Source organism: Colias eurytheme, chromosome 17 (assembly GCF_061535395.1).
Source record: "Colias eurytheme isolate Ceu_HAF_F1 chromosome 17, ilColEury1 Martin Lab GWU primary, whole genome shotgun sequence".
In the NCBI taxonomy this organism is placed as follows: Eukaryota; Metazoa; Arthropoda; class Insecta; order Lepidoptera; family Pieridae; genus Colias; species Colias eurytheme.
This window is the reverse complement of record NC_142996.1, coordinates 6,444,936-6,463,809: the sequence shown is the minus strand read 5'-3', so window position 1 is coordinate 6,463,809 and position 18,874 is coordinate 6,444,936. Positions and strand designations below refer to the sequence as shown.

At 30.9% G+C, this 18,874-nt stretch overlaps 2 protein-coding genes across 4 annotated transcripts in view; one reads left to right on the top strand and one right to left on the bottom strand.

The window, feature by feature from the left end:
- The window catches only part of LOC149901268 (glutathione S-transferase 2-like), a 279,112-nt gene that overhangs the window by 105,705 nt on the left and 154,533 nt on the right, over positions 1 to 18,874 (bottom strand). The window lies entirely within an intron of this gene.
- Positions 1 to 18,874, top strand: part of Pde11 (Phosphodiesterase 11) — a 193,616-nt gene that overhangs the window by 39,201 nt on the left and 135,541 nt on the right. For all 3 annotated transcript variants that reach the window (XM_090111838.1, XM_090111837.1, XM_090111839.1), the window contains exon 2: positions 18,447 to 18,525. The gene's annotated coding sequence lies outside the window, so the exon portion shown is untranslated. The remainder of the gene's footprint in view (positions 1 to 18,446; positions 18,526 to 18,874) is intronic.

Here is an 18,874-nt window from a genome sequence, read left to right as displayed (position 1 = left end):
TACGTGTTTGCTTGACACACTCCAGTTGCACTTGTGAATCGTGATCTGTGCTGGGTATCTACGCATGCTTCCGTACGCGTTCAAAGTCCAAGATACGTCATTTTTCGGAATATTATAAAGAGAAACATGCGTGTGTGTATGTTGGTTTGTTACGATTAAAAAAAAACTTCTATTTTAAAACTTTAAGTTAGGTAGTTCAGTTACAGGCTACATCAGTTACAGGGTAGAACGCTAGGCTAATTTCTATAAACCCCGCCAACTTGAGCGAAGCTAGGACAAGTGCCTTGTAGTATATTTTGTTTGTTACTTATACAAACATACTTCTATATTTACAAAGGTAGAACATATTTCGCGCTAAAACTTTAACTGTTGCAGATGTATAAAATACTATCTAAGTAAAATAACGAATAATATAAACTGAATAAATAACGTTTATTAGAACAATTTGTATTATTCATATTACAGTGCGAAATGCGCATGTACTAAACTCAAGCACATAAACATACGCCCATTTCTGACAAGATGGAGTAGGTATAATTTATTTTATATTACATTGACTGATAACAAGACATTTGCATTGTGATGAATCATTCGAGTTAAGTAAAGTTAATATAATATAGTGTGATACTTTATTAGATATTCATTTCTTATTATCTGTATAAATAAAAATGCTTTTCGCGTATCTAGGCAAAGCGTCCGTTGGTTTTATATAGGTATGAAAGGTGAACTTAATACCTATCTGGACTTTTTCGCAATCATTTACTTTTATAGATCGTACCATCATCATAAGCAGTGTATGTTTTTTCTTCAAAATATTGTACGTTTTATGAAAATTGCCTATAAGACTCTAGTGTTTACTTTATGAGATCACGTCTTTAATCTAATCTTCGCTTTTAATAATACTTTATGATGTTTAGCTGTTTGGTTACACAGTTAATGCAAGTAAGATAATGAAATACTAATGCCTTCATTAAAATTTTGTTATATACAAACTTAAACCTCGAATGTACTGCGATGCTAATTGCTTTATTTTAGACAAAAACTAGGTATGTGAAAAGATAAACAGTTTTTTTTATGTGAAATACGCGATATAATATTTGAAGTTTATCTTTACCCTTAGCTTTATTTCCTACTCCATAAATGTTATTTTAACTTAATATTATAATCCACTTAACCGATTTCAAAAATTGCTCTACCACCAGAATGCTACATCTATTTCCAGTAATTTAGCCTTTGATATATTTTTTTATCCCACATCACCTTGTTTGTAGACGAGACAAGTGACATTGTAAAAAAAATTCATACTATACAAAAATAATTTGGAAAATCCAAAAGTGCACGCCTCATAATTTTTTTTTAATATTTATTAATTATTATTTTTGTTTATTTAATAACAATAAAACCACATCGAATCAGACCCTGAAAAATGAAAGGGTTCTATTCCTGAGCATACTCAAGCGTAAGAGAAAAAAAAAGACTCGATTAGTAAAGTATTTCGGTCGCTATCGTGTTAACAAGAAAATCCTCCGCACATACAGACACACGGACGTCCAAGACAGAACTTTTTTAAACTGTTTTTTAACTAGTTTAAATAACAAAAATGACATCAAAAATATCATGAATGTTTCATAGTGTAGTGTAAAAATAGTGTTTTTTCTTAATATGTGTGTGTATACAGTATTATCTTACAAGTGCAATGTATGATACATAAAGACATTTTAAGTTTGAAAAATCAGATGTTTTGCGCGAAGTGACAGTAGTACCCACCTCAACGCTTCGCTTATGAGGCGTGCAAAAGTATTCTGTAGTTAGATAGATAGGAAGGAAGTTGATATATTTTACGTGTTTAAGTGGCGTGTCTCTGCCTTAAGAGGGGCCGCCTCCTGTGCCCTCAATTTCCTAGATCGAAATCGATATGATACAGATGTTGCATGCGTTATTGAAAATTCAATTTTATTTATAAACTAGTTGCAATATTTGTCTGATATTGGTTTATAATATAACTTTAATTTTTAGTGTAGAGCAGACCTGGAACAAACAGAAGGAAAATTTTTGTAAGACAAAATAGGACATTTTCGTATCTAACCTTGTTTAATTAAATTAAATTTTAATTTAGAGTTCTAACACACGAACGGCAAGTTTGAGCGGCAGAGGCTACTTCAGCCGTCGCCACCTGTCGACGGTAGTCGTCGGCACGTCGACGGCAGTAGTCAATAGTCGACGGCTGTTAGAACACGTATATTTTTATATTTAAATTTATTCTACGTCAGAAAAGCTCAGTATGTGAGATGTCACTCATATTTTAGGTATCCTATGAATAAATTAAATTGAGGACACAATTTTATATTATACGAATAATTTAATATCGGACCTGTGCTATGCTAATTTGCCTTTTCATCATAAAAGGCAAATAGGTAGATAACTTCTTTAAAGGTATTTAATATAAAATACATCAAGAGTTCTTATTCAGTGTTGTCCTCAATATCCTCGTAATTAAATAAGAAATTTTTGCTATAAATATTGTGAACGATGTTTTTCGGCGACTTCAACCGAAAATTTCTGAGGGTCGTGATAAAAATAGGTTTGGAATAAACACGTGTATATATGTTAATATGTAACTTATTATACTTAATTCGCAACTTGTAAGTGTTCTATTGACATGATATGAATTGGCATTCAATTAAGCTTATTGCATTAAGTGCATTTGTGATAATGTTTAACAAGATAATGTAATTTACTTAAGTTAATACTTTTATCTTATTTTGAATTCAATTGAATATTCGTATTTAAATTTCATTAAATTATTAATTTATAAGACAGTATTTGTATGCCTGTAGTTTATCAGCATTTTCCTGAAACGTCAGTATTCTATAAGAAACTTATGTTTGAGGGAGAGACTTTAGTTCAATCAATCTACTTATCTTTCTTTAATAATGGAAGTTGAATTGCTGCGTTTTTAATCACTTTAGAAAAAGCGTGGGCGTTAGATAAGAACAAGCGCAGAAATTTCAATATAAATTCAAAACAGTTTAATATTATGAAAAAGAAAACCACTAATTATTACCTAATTATCAATTCACCTCAATAAGTATTAATTACGTACATGTACTTTTGTATTATTTGTTATTTTATATAATCAGGAAAACTTTTTCACAATATTTCCCATTGTAAAAGAGTAAATAAGAAAGTTAACGTGATATTAAGGAACCAAAAACTGTACCACACGTGAAACTAAGTGTAGCCATAAACCATAGTGCACACTGCGAACCGTTACACCAAGGCTCACTGTAAATAGTGTTTGTTTGTCCGCTAGTTCAATGTCAACCCTGACGTCTTTCAGGGTCTGGTTATTCAAGGGCTGTATAAGGGTCTAACAACTTGAGCGATTCATTGCACGCGTTGTCTATGTATGTATGTACTTCCTGCTTATATTTTGTATTGTGTGACATATTGGTATGGAACAGTATGGAAAGTTCTGGAATGTGTCGACTGATTAGTTTTTTTTTTTTAATTTTGACTAAGGCTGATTAGTTGTTATTGGAAAATGCGGGAAAACATACATTACGAAGTTATGGGTTCACCCTAGCTCTACAGAATTTCGTTTTAATATAATATCTTTTAAAAGATAGAGCTTTTGTTTTTTTATCGTGTAAGTACTTGTTACGGTACTTTACATGTGTAGCTACATAACTTTTTATGTAGTTGACAAATGACAATATAACGTCTGAAATTTAAATCTAGGTCGAATGGCATTGCCTGTATCAGGTACAGGTTAGCTTGTTACGGCACAGTTGCAATGCAGTGCAGTCTGCATAACAAAAATACAGTCAGCATAGAAAGCCAATAAAAATATATCAAAGTATATTTATTGAGCGCAACTTGATACGTACAATGTGATGACTTAACAGTTTTCTAAGATAATGTGTTAGATTAGGTAGGTACTCACTTACTTACTTACTTAACAGATCCATGATAATAACTTAATATCTTAAAGAGGAAATATTTACTTTTGGTTTGGTTTGTTTTACGCCTTAACGCAAAACTGTTCTACTGTTTAAAAAAATACCATTATAGGGCTTCCTACGTCTTAACCGAGTATGATAGGCTATATTTTTTATCCTGTTTCATCCCGGCTGAAACCGGGATAATATACTAGTGTACCAAAAATGTGAAAAAAGGTGCTGATTGTAGTTGCTAACTGTACGTAGGCACCTACTGCTCTTAATAATTATCTTAATAGTCCCCGGTTTGTACTGTATTATGTATATGTTACATGTTGGCTTATGTAGTTTTCCTTTTTATTTATTTTGACTTAACACACATTAATATGAAAGCTTAAAAGTAAGATGTATCTTAAGTTTTAGATACGTCTTACGGCTCTACCTAGTTATGCACTCAAAGTCTAGACAAAAAAAAGACGGGTTGCACTCCGGGAGTGCCGGCAGAAGTGAAAACTTGATTATTAACGTTCAGCATGTTTGATATCCATCCGTCTTACGCTTTTTCGATCAGGTCACGTGTCCTGACGCGAGTTTAAGATTTTATATCCATTACAGAAAAAGTGCTCAACGCCGCTAAAGAAGTTTTCACTTCAAAATTATTTAGTCGGTTAAGCACTTGAATAAAAATTGTAATACCTATAATATGATGTTCTTACTATTAAGTTACAATAGCACTTTTATTTTACTTATTTGAACATATAGATAAATTATATGTATGTATTCAATAGTTAAAAAAAGACGGGTTGCACTCCGGGAGTGCCGGCAGAAGTGAAAACTTGATTATTAACGTTGAGCATGTTTGATATTTTGGAATGGTATCCGTCTTACGCTTTTTCGATCAGGTCACGTGTCCTGACGCGAGTTTAAGATTTTATACCCATTGGCCATTACAGAAAAAGTGCTCAACGCCGCTAAAGAAGTTTTCACTTCAAAAATAAATTGTAAGTGACAAACAAATGACTCGATTACTTACATGGAGTAATTTGTATTTTATATCAACAATGATACATTGTCACGTTTGATACAACGAACATGTGGTTTTTTGTGAAAGTAACCTATTGTTTTGTGAAATACAAACATTTAACGTATTGTTTTAAATTAGGGATGTAACGATACCGATACCGATACCGATATATCGGCCATATATTTGGCATGCCGATATATCGGTATCGCCGATTATAAAACAACCGATACCGATATCAAACAATTCAAAAAACCGCGCCCAATGAACGATGCGGGAGGCCGCCCGCGCGTGCGCACTTTGTTTTTTGAAAAAACTCTACCAATAGTAAACTTTTATTAGGAACTGATTGTATGTGTATAACTTAAAGTTTAACTGACTTTGCAAAATAATAATACTAAAATAAATGGTTTTCTTGTTTTTTGATTTGGCATTGTTATTTAAAAGAATACGATTTACAGTTGAGTCTTTTATGCATAATTCACTATTTATTTTTCTACCAAGCCATCGATATCGGTATCGGTATCGGTATCGCCGATATTTGATTACGAATATCGGTATCGGTATCGTATCGGCAAAATCATGTATCGTTACATCCCTATTTTAGATGTAACATATAAAAATTATCGACATTGTTCAGTTCTTGAACTATATTAGTAGGTAGACATGATTTCACAAGTAAATACTTAGTCCTATTTAATATAATTTATAAAATTGATAAAAAAAATATTTGCGAAATAATGTTGTTAATAGTTTTGTTATATTTATAAAAAGTAGGTATATTTACCAAATAAGTGTAAATTATATGCCAAAATGGCTAAATCAATTCGGATAAAATATGGCAAATATGACCGCCACATCACAACTGTCACAAATTCAAACTTATATAAGGTACATATAATTCCTAATAAGGTATTGTACAACCAACTTCATGTTATTTATCTATTCATTATTCGTCACAAGATAGCAAAGTTGACCTTCCGTTCAAATTATTGCCGATTGAATTCACGTTTTCCACAAAATTTGAGGCGGCCTTCACAAACACACTTACGACACACGGATTACAATATTTTATGGAAATTTATAGGAAAAATACCGAAACTCTCAGTAACTGATTGGTGACGGAAACCGTATTAAATGTAATAAATAATTTTCGATAATAATTATCCTTATATGAATAAAAAAAATTGTGTGCTGGTATTATGTATTTGAAAAAAAAAATTGCTTCATAAAGTTAATCACAATTCACAACAATAATCGCCACAGTTTGATAGCTTCCAGATATGTTCTGTTTAACTTATCTGATGGTTAAAATGAACAAATAAGTTATATTATCACCAGCAAGCTGTGAAAACGCCTTAAATATACCTAATATATAGTTTTAAGTTAAAAACCATTGACATACCTATAATGGCACCTAATAGGTAGGTACCAAAGTTCAGACTACATAAAAAAATGATTTAGCTTCTCACGTGAGTTTATTTATTATTAAAATTTACATAATATATGCTTATTGTTTAATTTGCATTTAATGTAAAAACTCTAAACACTTCCTTTTATAATGAGTATTATCATGTATATCTATTATGTAAGTTCTATTATTTTGTAGAATTGTGAGTCAATTTTCTTTTCTGAAAAAAAAGCAAATTACAGCGATATTGTTATTTTGAATAATCATGATGCAATAATAACACAATACAATAATCTCTTTTATTAAATTAATGATGTGATAAAGGGATTTTTATTTACTTAAATATTAGATATCATTAATAAGTCACGCTCTGCATTAATCACTTGTAATCTATTTACGATAAAATAAAGAAATATGTACTTACTCAATAATACCTCGTCAGATTAAATAGTAGATCGGCCTAGTGCTTCGTTGATTCCAACATAGTATTTTTTGTAAAAATTTACTTATAAGTAAAAGGTATTGAGTGTTTTGATATTTATATTATCGACATGACAGATCTCTAACGGTGCATTTACATCAAACGAACTGAGAGCTAGAGCGAGAGCAAGAGCATTATTTCGTGATCTTTTAGTATAAACGAAAATCGATCGAATTGTTCAGTATTAGAATTTAGAAAATTGCACAGAATCTTTTCGAATGCACTAAGAACAACGAAAGAATGCTCTACGCCTGTTAACACTAAAATAATTTGACATAGTAGGGTTAGAATATTGAGCATTTGCTCGTTTGGTGTAAATGCACTGGCCGTTATAGACGATAACTTTTCTATTATTTTATATTATATGTAAATAAGTAATAAGAAAATATATTGCCTGGGTATACATAAACAAAATAAACGGTCGAATTATTGATTACCTAGAGTACATTTTCATTATTCTCGCGTATCTATATATATATATATACTTAGGTTCAATTCAAAAACACGTTTTTAGAGAATTCCTTGTTAAAACTCTGACACAGTAGCCTAAGATTAGGAAGGGCCCTCATATATTATTTATGTCACAGCAGCTGACGGACCCTTCAGAAGGCAGGCTAGCAGATATTTTACGGGTCAAGAGACACTACATTGATCTTACCCTCAGAACTTTATTTTTCTTCGTACTTTGTGAACATCTATATAACTATGGGGTATGAATTATTAATATTGTCGTGCTTTATACAGCTTCTGATATTGAAAATTCTAAACAAAGTCAATAGATCCTAGTTGTATTAACATTACAAATCCGTATGTTTGTATACTGGGAATGTTTTCAAAAACTGCAAAACTGTTTTTAGTGGAATTAGTTATAATACTTTAAAGTATTGTGAGCATGCGAGCAAAACCACGGCGAAAACTAGTCAAATAGCAATCTAAAATAAAGTTACCTAGGTACTTATAGGTAATTGTTTTCAAGTTTCTATAGAATTTCAAAGTTCTAAAAGCTTATTGAGTAGTACTTGACGCTACCAAATTTAACAACAATAAGTAATTAATATTCAATGGTTCAGAAATCAAAGTTAAAATTCAGATTTATACCAAGAATTTACTTATTTTAACTTATATATTTATTTTCTATTTTTTTTTATTTACAAAGAAGTATTAAAAGTGACCGGTATTTATATCCACGAAACAGAAAACGAAAATAATAACAAAAAATAAATGAATCCCCGTGATATTTCGTATTTTTAAGAACTACTAGAAGAATAACTTTTCTATATTTATTGAATAATTAAAAACCTAATACCGCTATCATCGTTAATAGTTTTAATCTTTGAGTACCTAGTTAATTACCAATAAACTCCAAATACGAATTACTAAAACATTTCCAAAACATGTTTTGATAAACGAATAAAAGACCTTAACCTTGTTTAATATACAAATATTTAAAACATTAAAAAATATGGCCAGTGACCGTGAGCCTAAATATTAAAAGTACATGTTTGAATAATTTTTACATTTTGATAAATGTTACGGTGCATTTACATTAGGGGAATTACTGTGGGACTAGGTCGATTTGTGTAATAATGTCCTATAATATTTATTTATTTATTTATTTATTATTAAACGAGCGAATGCTTATTGTAATCCCACTATGTCAAATTATTTTAGTGTAAACAGGCGTAGAGCAGTTTTAGTTTAGCTAGTTGCTCTATTTTCGTTTGATGTAAATGCACCGTTAGTCGAATTTGAGTTGAGAATCTAAAAAAAACGAATTATTTATCTAAAACAATTGAATTTAAGTACATTAGAACTATGTGTAAAATATATATATTTTTATTCTATCTATTCTATTCTTATTAAACAGTCAGTGGTTGAACGTTTTATGTGTAAACTAAAATGTTCAAAGGGTAAAGCAGAATAGTTAATAGTACGGTATAAGGTAACTTTTTAATTATTGTATATCTAGTCTGAATGATCATAATGTAACTGAACATATTAATATTTGAATAGCTAATTAATAAAACTTTTATACCTAAACGTGGAATGTATTATGAAGTACTTTACCAAATATTATTTTAGTGTTCAACGCAAGTCATATTCCAGTGATTGAACCTTTAAAATTATTATGTAAACATCACGTGGAGTTTAAGGAGAACTTATATTAAAGTATATTTGTTTAAAATCATAATATATTACTAATATACTGGTTTAACATAGCATGACGCGGGGTATGACGCATCTACGGTATCTTATGGTCCATAATATCGTCAATTACTGTATGGCATGGGTAAGTAATGACTTATTTCAGCACGAGGCTTTTTTCGGAACCCGGATGTTATTTCAGGCATATCTCCATACTAAATTTGAGCGAAATCGGTTCGTGTTCACTCGAAGGAGCAATAAATAGCGCTACATTTCATAACCATGAACGCTTTTGGATTCCATCATAATTAAAATTGCTAGGATGAATTAGTTTATTACTCTGAATTAGTTTATCTCAGATGCTTAATATGACTGATCGGATTAGGATTAGCAGCAAACGTACAATATCCATTATCCATGTACCTTGGGATAAAAGTCGCAGAAAGGCAGGAAGATTATTTCACACAGAAATAATTGATGGGATCGGCAAACATTTTATCATGGCGTTGATATTATATAGTAAGGAGAAGCACACGGGCATTATAATATACTAGCTTCCCGCGGCTTCGCCCGCTTTATATAAAATTTAACAAATTATATACTTAAACCTTCCTCAAGTACTACTCCATCTTTGTAAAAGAACCACATCAAATCCGTTGCGTAGTTATACAGATCTAATCATACAGACACGCAGACTGCGTAAAACGCGGAAAGCGACTTTTTTGTATACTATATATTATGTAGTGACAACTGACAAGTATCAGGGGAGTAGAGCCACGTGAAGCTAGTAGGGGATTAAGACAGTAGGATAATAAATAAAATAAAATTTTGCATTTCCTTCAATCTGCGTGATAACAATTGCTGGAGAGTTTCAAGACGGCTATAAAATAATAAATTAACGTTTTTAATTCACTGTTTCTGAAGTAAATTTTTTGTTCGAATTAAACCAATCTTACTTATTGTGTTTTTAATCATCTCTTTTTCCTAGTTTCTATTTTGCATCGGACGATTTATTTCATTAATTCGATTTTAAGATTGTTAAAATGTAAAAAATAAAATTTTTCTATTGCGGACTATAATGCGGAAGAACAGATAAAATCGTTCGTGGGCGGGATTCATATCCGCTCTTTCCCAGAGATTTCATTTATATTACTTTCGTATTGAATATTTTTTGTAGATACCCCTAACTCAAAATCAATATAATTTACTACGCTTTTAATATAAATTATTCTACTAAAGCTTTGTTATACATCTACAATTGCATTTATAATCAAGGCATATTATGAAAGTGATGCAATGAAAATTTTCACTACAAATAATATTTAATAACGATAAAAAAACCTCTGATCTCCTGTAGAAGTTATTAACACGTATAATTTTGGTTAAGTTTATTCAACCATTAACGTGAGTAAGTTTTTAGTGTAAGTTCATCGGTCTTGAAACATGATTTTCATCACCAACAGTAATAAATAAATAAATAAATAAATAAATATTATAGGACATTATTACACAAATCAACCTAGTCCCACAGTAAGCTCAATTAAGGCTTGTGTTGTGGGTACTAGGCGACGATAAATATAATATTATATTATAAATACATATATAGATAATAACACCCAGACCCAAGAACAAATAATTGAGTTCATCACACAAATATTTGCCCTGACCGGGGATCGAACCCGGGACCGTCGGCTTAGTAGGCAGTTACTTTACCACTGCGCCAACCGCGTCGTCAAAACGTCGTAATGTAGGGTAACATGATGTCAAATGTGACAAATAGAAAGTCATATCAAATAATGTAGAGCAATTATTTTATTCTTACGCGTTTACAGTTGTGAAGAGGCAATTAGGCCACTGCATAACTACGATCCTCATTTTTCATACACGTGTACATGTTATAATTGTTTTCTATGTATTATTATATGTATAAATAATGTTGATTGAATAATTGGTTCTAGTGTTTACGAGAAATGCTTTAGATTTCTTTTAGGTACTTATTTGCATCACAGACATACTAATAAATTCGTTGAACTCTGAAAGTCATTCAGTAGGTAATTATTCACATTAATTACAATACAATACAATACAAAATCCTTTATTTAACACACACACATACACAAGATAAATAAAGAAATTGCCACATTATTAATTAACTAATTTATGAACCCTCACACACACAGCTTCACACAGCTTTTCTTTGATGTCAAATAAAATTTTCTATTTCTATAGAGTTATTTAAAATACATAAATATAGTAAGAATATGATTCAAAGTCTGAAGTTTTTCTCTTGTTGTTGTTATCTGAAGAATGTTTTTGTATTCAACACTGAGGTTTGTGATTTGGCAGTGTGGTAAGAAATCGCCTTCATGTCATTTATAAGATGTTATCCGAAAGTAAGCCGGCACTCGCTTTTATCGCTTTGGGTTATATGGGATCTTATCAATCTTCGGAATTCCATAGAGAGGTTTATTTAAGAGATTGTTTTCAAACTTTTCCATATTCACATAGATATTCGATATATCGATAAATCATTAAAGACACAAAATTATTTATTTAATTAACACTTTTATTATAGATACTTTTATAAAATGGAAAAGAAAATAACAATTTTCATACAGCTCATATGGCCTTATCACTTCAGAGTGATCTCTACCAGGCGACCCCTCAGGCAAAGGATAAGTGTTAGCTGTATAAAGGGAGGCATTATGTGTGTAATAAAATAAAAACTAACAAAAAACTAATTATATCTTCGATTAATCATTTATTCAATGACTCCTGATTTCCGATGATTTTACGCAGTTGAACAGGGAATTTCCATCGCTATTGCCTTCTATGTACACACGTAATTTGTGCCTATTACATGTATTGTGTTAATGCCCTACTTTGTTGATCTACGTTTATATTGCTTGTAATCACAAACATGCAATCTGCGTCTTAAGGAAACGACCCACGCGATCCGTTTATCTGGTACCTTTCTGGTTAGAATCTAGATTTATTTAGTTTACGACTAGCTTTAATAGCATAATTATTAGTCTGTATACAGTGGATAACATAGATTTCTTCCTTAAAATAATAGCTAAAAGAGATATATAAGTACCTATGTATGTAGGTAGTAGGTACCAATACACTTCACACACACACACCGTCATATATAATAATAATAATTAATTTTCACGAGCTGTCTATAATTAGCCATTTTAAATGAAAAAGCGTTCCTTTGTCCATAATATTAAATATTTCAAACACAATATGAAATTTATGACGCTTCAAGAAAACGGCATAATCATTTTGGGCTGACAATAGGAACAGCCAAGTTCTGTTATGGATAATGTCGAATGAAATGTTGATGGTTTCTCATCGTCGCGTTTCAGTATAAAAAGTCCATGTAAATGTACTGTAATGTTTATACTTACATTCTGTGCTTACATTATATTATGTAGGTATGCTTTTTTTTTAACTGTCTACATCAACGGGAAACATTTTTACGCTACAAATTGCTAAAGAAACATGACAGTGATGAATTAATAATTGCGCGCGTACATTGATTGATTTGATGTTTCGTTCCGGAATGAGTAGATAAACAATTTAGGAAGTGTTTTCCTAAAGTTCTACTTTCATACATTTCGACTTTAGAAACATCAAAATATGAGCGTTAAAAATATTCTGCTAATATTTGCATTTGAGTACATTTTCATGAAAATTATATTGTGCCTGATAATAAAGCTACTAAATTTGTATTTAAATTTGAAACAAACTTTCATTATAGAGCTGTAACTTCTAACTAAATTAAGTAAATAACTATGTAATATAATTTAAGAGACTTAATTTTCACCCACTTGAATTTCTATAGACTATAAAGGAGAGGCTGAAATATTGAAATATATTTTGAGACTTGTCTCCCCCACCTGAGTATCGACTGAATATAAAGAAAATTGCCTTCCCAGCCATGTTTACCTGGGTACTATCTCTTTTATTACCCAATTTTACGGTTATTACTTCAATTTAAGGGATATTTTGTTTAAATTGTTACTTTAGGAACAGACTGTTTTGCTCGTATTTTGTATTGAACATTGTTGCTTTATTACTTTACGGTTAGTTAATTCAATACGTTTTATATTCAATAGGTACATTTCTATTGACGATAAAATTGGACTTCAATAAAATGAAAATAGCATTTTGAATTTGTTATTGAACAAGTACGAATAGTACGTAAGTATTTATATTTAGCTTATTTTCGGTAATAAATAAAATATATTTTTAGTGGAATATTTAAGAAACGGTGAAATGTATGACTTCGCAAGCAAGACAATATTTACGTCTTTCATTTTACGCAGTATATTATGATGAGAGTTTATTTCAGTTCACCATCAATTGCAAGTACCTAGGTATTAAGAGTTTGCTTTTTTGTACCCGCTAATAACATATGAAGTACCTACCTAGTTCGAAAAAAAAAATAGCTATCCAACCAAATACAAAGGTACAATATAAGTATGACTTAATTCGAGATGCGGAATTCAGTGTGAAAATTAGGTTAGGTAGTAGGTACATTAAACGAGGTTGCGGTTTGGAATTTCGGGTTATTAATAGGTACGAACAATTTGACGCCATGAACTCATGTACGTATGTATGATTGTTTAATGAAAGAAACTGAGTCATGCAGCTATTAATGCTTCTAGATGAAAAATTAATCTTTAGCTTTTGAACTTAACCGCCAAATTTGCAAATACTAGAGCAGTAGAGTTTCTGATTATTCGCGTCTATAACTCTATACAGACAGTCCTTTATAATATTTAAACAGATTGACCAACATGGCAACAACCGTTCCACAGAAAGATTACATAAAATTGTGCAATTTGTGCACCATTTGAAAAACTGGCCTCGTGACCCCGATGACCAAGCGACAATAATCGTGTGCATTGTCTCGTATAGATATTCAGAGTACGTCTAACACAATGCAAAAATTCAGCCCACGGAACGGGGAACACTTAAAATTTTACCGCCAAAAATGCGACGTGAATATTAAACGAAGTAGGCACCGAAACGCAGAATCTTTTTGTTTGGAAGTGTATCAAAAACGCAGACAGATTCTAGAACTGTTGGTATTGAATTTTGATTATGTACTTACTGCATTTAATGCATTAATGTTCGAGGAAGGAAAAATAAGGGTTTTTTGATAGTCGTTTGCATATCGGCACATACCTATTGGAACGATCAGTTATTATAAAGGTCTTGTTTTTCCTAGATAGAACTTCACTTCCTTATACTGTAAGATCTAAATGCATCCAACGTAGGTAAATGCTCTGAATGAACTTAGTTTGTTTTTTTTGGGCTTTAGCCCATTTAAATGGTTATCTAATCTCTAGTGTGAAGTCCCGTGTCCCCGTAGTGGGGTAAGGGGCAGATGCATATTCATACATCTGTTTCACTGATCGATTTTCTTTAGGGACAAGTAGGTGATCAGCCTTCTGTGTCCTGCCAGACCGAGAAATTTTTTTTTCTTCGTCTCCACCGGCAATCGAACCCAGGACCCCTCGGTTCTACGCTCAAGCCCCAACCACTGTACCAAGGAGGCGGTCTAATCTATCTATCTAATCTCTAAGCCCAGTTTTATTTACTGTCCACTCATATTGGACCTTGATAAATTAATAATTTTCTAAATACGTTTAAAACGTGAGTTCTTTGTATTACTTTACAAGAGCAGTGTCATTGGCAGACTGAGCTGTCACGTCTCTTCGCATTGTTAAATAAATGGTTCCAACTTTACGTAACAAATGTTCATTGTAATCATTAAAATTTCTAAATATAATGACCGTTTTGTTTCCAAACAATGAATATTATTTTAATACATATTATAATGGGCATGAAATTTCCTTAGTCTCATCAATCAATCATATTGAAAGCACAGTTGCTAGCGAGGCACACCCACGTGAGAAAATAACCTTTTATATATCAGATATTGGAGAATAGCAATCTTTTATAAAGGAAAAATGCAAAAGTCAAGGAGGAAATTGAAATAAGAAACGTACTTATACAGTGTCTTACAACATTGTATATAGGTATAAGTAGTTTTGTAGGTTACCTACCTACCTACTCATAATTTTTGATGCTTAATCTTTTTGTGGAATTTATTCTAGATTCAACCTCATATTAATTTATAGTGAAACCATATTACTTAAATATGAATTATCTTATAATTATTCACCTCTACATAATTATATTTTTAGTTTTTACTATCTATTCCATCTTAGGTAAAACTCCCTCGCGATCTAAAAATAAAATAGAGATTCTCATCTCATAATGTTGCTAAGACAAACAGAATTCTAATTAAAAAGATTTTAACGAGAAACTGACAAAGAAAAGTACATAAAACCTCTCTTTTCAAGCCCGAAACCTTGCGTTAATATCTTGAAGTAAATTACATGCTTAAGTTAAATTTGATCCTTAGTATAATAAAATATAAGAAAGTCTTTGTTTCTTTTATTGCTTTTCAATTTTCATATAGTAAGGGAGCATTTTTTTTCATTCACTTTAGAATTTCCTAAGACTATGCGGGTGAAAAACTAGTTTTTAATAAACATAAATCTCTGCTATAAAATAACTTTAAAAAATGCAATTATAAGTAGATTGATAACATTTGCTGTTTAAAACAAAATACCTTCAGTAGAACCTGTTGTAAAATAAACAAACTTATTAAAATATTAAACAGAAAACCGTAGCGGTAACAAGCACCCACTTATTCGGAGCTGAAATTTGTTTTAGTTACAAAAGTTTTGTTTGGCTTAAAGTTTTCATACAGTGTAGGTACCTACATATTATTGTTTGTTAAAATAATAATGAACCTAATACCTATATTTTTTATGAATAAAATATAAGAGTAGGTACCGATAATATGAAAACTAATTCGAGGTTCTATTACAATATTTGTAGTAGAGCCCTTTGTAATCATTAAATTTTCCAGTATTTTGTTTAAAATATTTGTTTTTTTTTTGGGAAACATGAACAAACTGTAAACGTGGCGTGTGTATAAAATTTAAAAACAAAATATTACATGTTATAAAATTACCCGTTTATGCAAAGCAAACTCAAACTGAAACTTACGGATCTTCTGAATTATTTATTTATGTATATTTTATACACCAGACATAATTTAAAATAAATTACCTGCGACTGAATTTCACAATATTATACTAGCATGTCGACTTACATTATATAGGAATAGCTATCTGTGCCCCGCGGTTTTACCCGCATTACCTATATATTACGCATAGCCTATATATAGCCCTTCTCGAAAAATGGGCCAACTAACACCGAAAAATTTTTTCAAATCGGACCAGTAGTTCCTGAGATTAGCGCATTCAAGCAAACAAACAAACTCTTTAGCTTTATAATATTATTATATAATTATTATAGGTAGGTACTGTTGATTTAGTGAACAAAAACATAGGTATATGACTAATATTATGCTATAATAATGGCTATAATAAGCTATTAATACCAGCTCTAGAAAACGAAAAATAATAAGTATTAGTCACTATTTTCTCAGTGTAAAATGGTATAAACTTGTAATTATAAATGAATTTAAATGAGGGAAAACAATAAACGGAATTGCGTTAATTAGATCGGAATGCGATAGTAATCTTAACTACTCTATCGTGTGAACCAATTAACTAACTATTTTACATAACTAATCAAATCGGAGTGGAATAAATACGTAGATAGATATAACTTTTCATTTGGTTGATTTATAAGTACACACATATTTGGTCCGCCCCGGCTTTTCCCGTGGTACATGTTTACTTTTTCTCTACATATAGGTAGGTATATTTATAAGAAGTAAAAACCATCCTCGTTAAAGAATTTTAAAAAGTAGTAACGAAATCGTCGAGTTCGCTTACCGACACATTTTGATTTATTTTTATATTATTATAGATTATAAATTATATACAAAATATACTTAGGTACCTACGGAAAATTTTACATTAGGTACACTGTCTTCAAAATTGTTTTATTCAAATTAGCAGACGTAAAAATCTAAATAAATTTATGTTTACACCATCTTTTAGAAAGATTAATAAAAATTACATTCATTATAATTTATAATATATGAAACTCTTGTACTATTTGTTAAATTAATTTCATAATAAACTAAATTATACGTTGTACGTTTTTATTAAAAGATAATATTTATATAAACGCCATCTAGTGGTATGGTGTAACATTACTACGTAGCAGCATGTCATGGCGACTTTACGCTATGAGGTGCTATTTAGAGTTCTCTTCTAAATATGATAGATGTCGTTCTATTTAATTTTTTTTGAAGCTTTTCATGAAATATTTTTTGAAATAGAGTTTAATATTTAACACCAATGAAAATATTTATGTTTAAAATAAAGTAAATGAGATATATTTTTCAATAACTTCAGAATATTACTTACTTTTGGTCCTGGCTTCTATCCTATATTAGCTGAATAATCAAATAGGTAGCCTATATTGTGCTGTACCATCTGGTACTCTTATAATCTTATAATTAATCTATTAGATTTCCGCCCGCGGCTTCGCCCGCGTTTTCAAAGAAAAACTCACATAGTTCCCGTTCCCGTGGGATTTCCGGGATAAAAGCTATCCTATGTGTAATACAAGTTACCCTCTATATGTGTGCTAAATGTCATTGTAATCGATTTAGTAGTATTTGCGTGAAAGAGTAACAAACACACACACATCCTCACAAACTTTCGCATTTATAAATCTATTTATCTATGTTACAAATTATGTTAGTATTTCTCAGCCATAACTGATAACAAGGTATGTAAAATAAATGGGTAACAAATATCCACTCCCCTTTTACATTTTCTCATTTTTAATTATCCCGGATTCGGGAAGTACCTACATACTTAAGCTAAGACTTACAGGAAAAAACAGACATAATTTTAATCCTTGAATACGCCTTTATTTTTAGCCGCATTGCTCGATGTTATAGGAACAAAGTTAAATAAGGTTTAAATCGATCCATTTGTTTTTGACTAGATATATCGTAACAAACAAATCAAAAATCTTTCCTCTAAAATATTAGTACCTACTGCAGATTGCCTGCATAAGTGCTTATGATGTATGATGCATGCATTATCTATGCGATATTTAAATAGCAGCAATCTATACATGTGTATGTATTCCAGATATTTCGATTTTCTATTCATATTAATATCCATGTCTAATAATATAAAACTACTAGCTGTGCCCTGCGGCTTTACTCCTGTTGGTCTTAGCGTGATGATAATATATAGCTTATAAGCCTTCCTAGATAAATGGACTATCTAACACCGAAATAATTTTTCCTTTAGTAGTTCCTGAGATTAGCGCGTTCAAACAAACAAACAAACTCTTCAGGTTTATTATATTAGTATACATCAAAATATACATGTGTATTATAATAACATTAAACTATTACAGGACGGCATCAAGCTGGCGTCGTCGGGCGCGGGCAGCCCGGCGCCGCAGCCGGTGCAGTGGCGCGTGCGCAGGAAACCAGGTAAATAGTGTGGATATCAGTTTATGTATGTTATGTATTGAATATGTACATTTAATATTGGTAGTGTTATAGATAGATGTATGTTATAACAAAACGCTAAGGTAAAGCTTTTGCTAACCGGAGGTTATTTATTTTTATGTACTTAATATGTGGCCTGTGGCCTGTAGAATGTAGATATTATATACGCTTTATATTATGACAAGTCTTGGTGGGTAAATAAATTCAGTAATTGTAGCAAATTGTAAAAATCGTAATTATTTCATAGATCGATAGTCATAGAGCATCTTAGAGCATACATCAACTTTTAAATATCCCATTTTTTATATTATGATAACAATATGCTTTTCTG